Genomic DNA, 8,672 nt, shown 5'->3' with positions numbered 1-8,672 from the left:
TTGTATTTACAGGTTTCAATGTTTATCGACTGCTCCTACCCTGCAGTTATAATTTAAGATTATTTATTACTCCTACAAATTATTTGCAACAGCAAATTCTGTAACATAAAATTCTGTAAAAAAAAATAGGGCTAGAAGGAATCTCAAAGGATTGTTTCATGCAGTCCCTATCCTAAGGCAAAATCACCTACCATTGCATGATTCCTGGGGATTTTTTCTAACCTGACCACAAACACCTCCAGGGCTGAAGGATGTGTTCCTTCCCTGGAGACTTCCTACATTGCTTCACTGCCCTCACACTCACTCAGTTTTTCCTAACAACTGAATTGAATCCTGCTTGGTAATTTACCTGCTACCATAGTGGCAAATGCTGACTTTTAGGTGGCAGAAGAAATGTTTTCAGGGAAACTTACAGAGAAACTATGGAAGAAAGTAATGGACTCTTTGCTCTATCTTAGCATTTGAGAAATTACTTTTGTATAATTTTTGTAGCTGGAGAAAAAGCCTGAAACTTTCATGAGGATTGCTTTTTCTGAAGTTTATGTTATCACCTGTGACATTTAATGGTGAGGTTGCAACAATCTCAATAAGTCGCACAAGGAAATTTAAAAGAAATTCACGCATTTTTTCAAATTTGTTTATGAACCATCATCTGTTTTATTCCTGAAGGTTTTTTAGTAGTTATTGTTATTACAGATGAGACCTTGATACTCCTAATAACACCAAATGTTATTTTGGGCATCCATTCACATAATACTTCTGTAAGAAAGAGCTATGCCAGCTTACCAGTGGGATGTGATTTGATATGAGCAACTTATCAAGAACTGACATCAGTGTTTCTATTTTCATTGCTGAAAAATTTCTATACAAAGCTATAAAACATTCATGTCTTGCAAGAGGAAGCAGATGAGGTGTGCCTTACACACAGATATGTGGTGCAGTTACTGGAAAAGGGAAAAGCTGATCTGGTAGCATTGCTAGCACACTGAGCATGGAGTTGTCCTGGATCAAAGGCATGCTAAAACTTTCCCTAGGTCCATCCAATGTCAGACATGAGCCCATCCCATTGAAGGCTGGTAGACAGTGAGGCTACAAGCTTTTGGAAGGAGTGCAGAGAAAGAACATTAGCAAGTACTGGCTGATAGGAATGTGGGACTAAAAAGGGCCAAAATATGGGAGATGACCAGAGAGGAGGGAAAAGGATGGAGGGAAATGCATTAGGAATTATGTTAACAGTACAATGAGCTGAGCTCACACTGCCCTAAGGTTCCTTACAGAAATGCTATATACATGAGCTCATGAACACAGTTAGAACACTGCCACAATTGCTTTATACCAAAAGGGGAATCTTTCCTTCCCATAGATATTTGTGTTCCCAAACCTCTGAAATGAAGCTTTAGCAAAATTTAGGAGCTTAATTTTCATCCTATCTGTCCTTCCTACTGAAAATACAAGAAGCCCAAGGTCCCTGGACAATGGCTTCTAATGGAGCTCTCAGCTCTCTACAAATAGAACTTGTCAATTAGCCGTCATCTCACATTTTTCCTAAAGAGGATAGCAGAACAAATTCTTCTGTACATGTCAGTAAACCCATCTTTTAAAGCTAAATCTTAAATGGCATACAAAGAACATGAAAGGAATATTAACATAGCTACTGTGATCTAATTTATGCCCTTTATTTGCAGCAGCAACTCATTCTGGTGATCAAGAGGTCATTAACTTTTAAAAAATGAAGCTTTAACCAAAAGGATTTAAAGAGATTTAGTGCTGAATTTTACAGACCTTGCCAAAGTGTAATCTGAAGTCTTACATTTTTGTTCCCATCTTCATCATGCCAAAGCTTGAATCATAAAGTTAGCACTCAGCATCTTGGCTGTGGGTCAAGATCAACTGAAGTCATGTGCAGGGTAAAGTGGTGAAGGTGACATTGCTTCTACCTGGCCCAGACAAAAAAAAGTACTGATCTCTGCAGCAACTTGTGAAGGACTTCAGCTCATGAGTTTGTGACAAAGGCTCTGATTCCAGTTTTTTCACATCTAAATACTCTGTTTAGTATCCAGAGTAAGAAAGTGTCAGAAAAGACTGGATGTAAATTCATCACTGACCTGGGACATACAGTGCTGAGCTTTTTGATCATATGATTGACAACTGGCAAAAGCCTGCATTGTTTTTCTGTTACCTAGTGAGTATATTTGCAAGGTATTAGGAGCATGACATGTGGTGGTACTGGGCAAGAGAGAAAAAGGTTGAAAACCAAAGAGCAATAAATACTCCTATCCAAAAGACGGCTTCCTGAGAGCATTAAGCTGAAGAAACAATCAAATGCAAACACCAATTTTTAATAAACTTCATTCTCATGGAGTTGGGTCTGGGCACATACTTTCCAATGTGCTTGTCCCTAAATGAAGCAGACATTTCCCAATGCCTTTTGGAATTTGAAACATTGATTTTATGACTCCTAGGCCAGACTAGTCATAACAAGATAATTAATAAACTGGGAGTATTCAGATCATGATCAAAGCAGTATATGAAGCCTTTGCATGCCTCTTTTTTTCAAATGCTCTGATTAAACACTTGCGACTCCTTTGGAAGTGGGTAAGAGCTCCAACCCTCCTGCAATGCTGCAGCCACCAAATAGCACCAAAGAAGTGGTGTCCCTGCAAGGCACGTTATCCTCACCATCAAACTTTGACAGCCTTTCCTACACCTTTCCCCTGATCCTGTCCAACACAGGTAAATCATAAAAAAAAAATTTAAAAAAAAACTCAAAGGGCAGCACAATATGAAAATTATTTTCATGAGTTACAGTTCACCTCTCTGATAAACCACTAACACAAACAGTTGAACAGCAACAAATACCTAAAGGGTTAGAAAGGGCTCAAATAGCCCATGCCTTTCTCTCTTTCTGTTTCAATCTATACAGAAAATCTAATTATTCACCATTTTAGTGTACAAGAATCACACATAAACTTTGATGTGCATGCATATGTACTGTCTTAATCAACATAAATGATATAAAATATATAAAAACTTTAAACACTTCACTTTGAGTGCTTGAGTTAGGCACATACGTATACCCCAATTATTTGAAAATCCACATGAATAAATGTCATGTTTGGTCATGTAATCATATAAATTGCATATTTCTTGAGCTCCCAACCAGCTGGATTGCATTTAGCCAGCGGTTCTCCCCTGTACAAGCCCATGCCTAGAAGGACTTACATGAATTTTCCACCATACAAAATTAAGATTTACAGATGGAAATCCCTGTAGGACTGAAGCTTAATCTACCTTCTTGGGAAGTACTGTTGCATTCCAGGCCTCTGAATATCTTTTAACAGCTGCTGTTGAAAAGTTAACTAGGACACAGTAGGATGAAGGCACATGTTCATGCCCAGTCCCAGTGCAGGCATTCATGGCCTTGGCACACTGTGGCTCTCAGATGAGGGCTCCTCTGCTTCCAAAAGGTTTGGGCCCAAGTCTCAGGCCGACAAGTCATTTCTCTGACCCAAACCAAACATCTGTATCTGGAAGTATAAAAAACACAAGAGTGGCAGAGCTTTGCCGCTGGAAAGTAAGAAATTCACCTTCCTCATGGTAGATTAGTTTTCTTCCTTCCAGTCTCATTAGAAGATCATTATTATAAGAGCTTAAGGTAATTTTAAGCACTTTTAAAGGTGTCATTTTTTCAAGAGAACTGGTTGTTATTTTTTCTTGCCATTAAAATAAATGGAGAGATTTATGGCAGGTGGCAACACCTTTCACACCTTATGCTGGAGGGTCAGGTTTCATGGATATTTGACTTCAGCCAAGTAGAGGGTGGCAAAGTCAAAATCTCAGCAAAGGGGAAGATTAATGTGGGTACCCTGGAACACCTGCTGCTGAAGTCATTAGTGCCTGGGACACTCTCCTGCCTACTCTGAATATGGTGTGAACTGTCCTCTTGCCCTTTGCAGAAGGAGAATCAGGCCCTTACTGAACAAGATTAATAGGAGCAGGTCTGCCATTGATTGTGTGCTGCTGTCCTCACCATGTCAGAGGGCAGGCTAAGGGCTGAATTACAGCTACCCAGGGACTCCAAAATATGAGAAGAAATCAAATTGACAGGTACACACCAGAAATTAAGGCATGTTGCATCTGAGAGAAATCAATACAGAAATCAGAAAGACTTATGTTGCCAGTTACTTGCAGCCTGCAACAGTCCAAATCCTGCAGAGCTGTTCCATTAGAACATTTCTTTAGATAAAGAATTCCTGCCACATTGACCACTGGCAGTATAATCATGTAATGCTTATTCCAGAGAAATGTGTATTTCTCAGAGACCTACAAGGAATAAGAACTTACACAAGGAGGAAAAATACTGATGTAACAACAAGAGTTAAAATTTCAAGTTAGGCAAATAGTTCAGCTCTGTAGGCCAGAGATTTGTAAAAAGTGACTTTTTTGCACGGAGATCAGAGAAGGAATTAAATTCTTCCCATATGCCAAAAAAAAGCCCTGGAGGAGCAATTCTTTGATCCCTCTCTGCCAGTCAATAACCCCTTGTAGTGGATGAGTTTGCCTCATTATGAAGCATGTTGATGCCTGTATAGAAGATGGAGTTCTCCTCACTATTCTGCATCTCTTCAAATATGCTGCTTTTCCAGCAATCTCAGATCTGCCAAGTTGGTTCCTTTTTGAAGAGTGTTAGCCTCAACATTGCTGGGTTCAGACTGTAAACATAAAATTTAAAAGCTTAAAAACTAGAAGGCAAGCCACCTTGTTATTATTATTATTATTATTATTATTATTATTACTCATTGTTTTTAAGCCATCTTCTGTGTTTTCTGGATCTCAGGATGACTAGAGAGGTTAGCAAAACCTGTAAAGAATTGTGTCTTCTGATTGTGATTGAATTTTTGTGCTCTAATGAGGCAGAAAAGCCAACCTAGATCCTCAGACTACTATACACTGCCAGTACTCGAAATAGATTTGCTGAGTTTTCATTTCCTCTGAAAGAAAATCTTGTATGGCTTCACCATCACTCTGCTTGGAGATCCCACTGTAATGATTAGCTACATTCCACTTTGAACTGTTATTAATATTCCCCATATGTAATTAAAGCCTCTAATTCTACACAGAGATATCCTGACAAACAAGCAGCTGTCTGTCTTTTTTATTTCATTGTGGTTCTTGAACTCTTGGCTCAGGTTATGTGTTTCTGGAATGTCAAATAAGGAATTTACTTTTCCATCCATCAGTTTACACTCTGCGTGCGGTTTGATGGCATCTTGCTAATACAGCCTGGTTGCACTGTAATTCACCTTATAATCCATTGTATCAACACTGACTGTTCAATGTGTGACTTCCTAACAAGGTGGCTGGTGCCTCTTAGGTGCTGGGTTGCCTTGGGAGAGTTGTATTTTAAAATGTATGCCCAGTATCAAAACTGTCTAGCCTGGAGTTCCCAACTGTCATAATTAGCTATAACTTCCTTCACTAGACAAGCAAAAGAAATGCTCTGCTCGGCAAAAAGGTGTCCATAGGACAAGAGGAAATGACCTCAGGCTGTTCCAGAGAATGTTTTGACTGGATATTAGGAAATATTTATTTGCTGACAGGGTTGCCAAGCACTGGACCATGCTGCCCAGGGAACTGGTTGAGCCTTCATCTCTGGAGGTGTTTAAAAGACGCTTGGATGTGGTGCTTAGGGACAAGGTTTTGTGGTGGATGTGGCAGTGCTGGGTTGGACCTGATGATCTAGAAGTTCTTTTCCAACAATCTTATGACTCAGTGATCCCACATGTCAAATCTCATGTGAGCTGTTGTGTTACACAAAAAGCTTGTGCTGTCTCCAGGTGTGCTGCATGAGTCAGTGGGGCACTGCTCACTCCTCTTTTGGGCACTTTTAGTGCATGGATTGGATTCTGTCAATTATTTTACTTATTTGTTTTGATGCCTCAGAAAGAGCAGGAAATTGGATCAACAAATGGCAAGCCTGACTCTTGCCTGCAGGACAGGCTCTGGATGCTGGAACTCTCCTCACCTGCCATTGATCCATGCACATCTGACCGTGCCTCATGCGTGCCCTGTCCTACCTGCAGATTCCATGGAGATATCAGGATTTTTACAGAGTCCTTTGAAATCTACCAGTGAAGGTGAAAATGATGCAAGAAAAGTTGGGACAATATCGTAAGATAGGCACTGGGCTGCTGGTTGATGCACATTTATAAACCATGGATGAGTTCACAGCCACCGCTGCCAGCTTTTGGTCCAAATTACGCCACAAGAAATTCACAGCAAGTCAGCAGGTAAGACAGCTAAAGGCCGGGTGAAACAAGATCTAGAACAGTGGTAGATTTCAGCAGAGGTCCTCACACAGGTGGAAGTGAAGAGAAGTGCCTGGGAAGCATCACTTGCAGGAGGCCTGCTGGTAACTCACAGGGAACTCTGCTGGACCTAAGAAACCCAAGAGAACGATGCCTCTCGGCAAACGCCCTCTGCTGTCACTATCAACAAGGGCTTTTCTGATCGGTGCACTCGCTATTCAGTTTGCCAGGTTTTCTGTAATATATGTGAGACCTTAACCACAATGTTTAATGGAATAGTACAGGAAATATTTCAGCCTGAAATGCAGAGTGAAAGAAAAACTGAAGATCATTGTCAAAAAAAAATCTAAAATGTAAATTTTGTTTTCTGATCCCAGACTCTGTCCAGACTCTTGATGAAATCTGTTCATGCAGACAGCAGCAGGCACACACAATCTCATTGCCCTCAGCTTAGTCATGGATGTAGGAATCTGCTCCTGCAGTTTAGAGACAATGTGGGCCTTTGCCTTGACCTTCTCCATAAAAGAAAGTTTGGAAAGTAGGAAAATAGTTAAATTAATGTAATATAACTAGAAAATAGCCTGAACAGCCAGCTTGAGCTTCAATGTCACCTCGATTCACCAGTGAGTGTTTGCAGTCAGTCATCTATTAGGCAATTGATCAATGGTTGTTCAGATGTTACCAAGAATGAAGGGGCAGTTCTCACTAACCAACCAACCAACCAAACAAACAAAAAAGAATAAAAAAAAGAATAATACATAATTTCTTTTACATGTGGCACTTAGGATGCTTCAACAATCCATGGGGCAGTTTCTTGGGAAAAAAAAGCTAACTGCTGTTTGTAGTACTTTCCATTCTTTTGACACTCACTAAGCAATGCACTAATGGTCAACCCACACACGTAGGTCTGTGATGTGATACGAGATGTCAGCTTGTAAGTAGTGTGGATTGGTAAATCAATGTTCTCCATGAGACAGCTCCCTTCTGCACGTGGGATGGCAGGGCAGTCTGACCCATCTGCCACCAGAATGCACATCTGGTGTCTGACCAGGTGGAGGCAGGTACTTGACGGGTGTTCAAAGTTCTGCCAAAATGAAAAACTTTCACTGGAGTCTAACTTAAGCCAAACTAAATGAAATAAAATTATTTTCCATCTGGAAGCTAATTATCTCACCTGCTTTTGGTCTACTGAACAGCACACACATATGTAAGTACTGCATAGGCCAGGCAAGATGGGGTAGATAAAGTATGTTGCTGAAGTGCTCTAGTTCTGCCGCCTTCACAGAGCCTGTAAGGCTCTTGATGTAATTTCTGCTTGCAGGAATCCTGAAGTCTAAATCAGAAACATCAGTTTCATTTCTTCCTCATGTGTCACCCTCAGCTATATTGGCTGAGCCAGATTTATTTTGGAGAAGACACTGAGCTTCAGATGTAGAACTGACCACTGTCCAGGGCAGTCAGCACCAATCTGTGATCTGGTGGAATAATCTATCTGCTTTAGTTTGTGGGTTTCATGTCACCATTGTGTCACAACGCTTCCTGTGTCTGCCACAGCTGGAACTGGACAAGTGGTGATTTCCAAAGGTACGGTACTGCTTCTGCAGCATCTGCAGGAAGATGGAAAAACGAAACATGGTGGGGAAGGAAAAAAACCTAAAGGGACATTGGGAGAACAAATGACCTGAAGGCCTGCAAGTGTCACAGCCCTGGGGTGAAAAGCTGTCCACTGGTGCCATCTTGTGGGTCCAGAGCCACCGCCTATGCCAAAGAGGCAGAGCTCACTCCACCGAGGTCCAACCCTCCCGATTTAAAGTCTGGGTCTCTTTTCAGTGCTATTGAACGTGCTTCATATTTCTAAGAGCAAACATCTGTCATCTTACTGAAGTACCAACCCTAAACCTTGAATTTTTCTCAGGCAGAGTGCATTGCATTATGTCTACTACATAATATTACAACCCTGTACAAGTAAACAGGACTCAGAGCAAAGGGAAACTATCAAAGTCAATGGGTTTCATCAAACAAATCAGCCCACCATTTGTACCCCTCTGCAGAAATTATTTTTGTCTTTATTAATATCCAGACCTACACACTGCAAAATGAAGATCTTGGAACTGAACACAATTGAATGGAAGTATTTCAGCACAAAAGACGACTCATATGAAGATACAAGTTGATCAGGTAACAGCAGTATGAGAAAAAGTAGGTTTATAGATATTATCCTGACATAATAGTCCACTACTCTCTTTTTGCCTGAATTTAGTTCTTCTTCCCTGGGGCGAGCGCTGGTCTAGGACGGTCAGGACAGACGGAGGCGAGAGATCTCTAGAGCCCGCTCTTAGGATGTATGGTTTATTGTGGAGCCCT

This window comes from Anomalospiza imberbis, chromosome 5 (assembly GCF_031753505.1).
Source record: "Anomalospiza imberbis isolate Cuckoo-Finch-1a 21T00152 chromosome 5, ASM3175350v1, whole genome shotgun sequence".
In the NCBI taxonomy this organism is placed as follows: Eukaryota; Metazoa; Chordata; class Aves; order Passeriformes; family Viduidae; genus Anomalospiza; species Anomalospiza imberbis.
The sequence above is the reverse complement of the archived record's forward strand: the minus strand, read 5'-3'. Positions refer to the sequence as shown.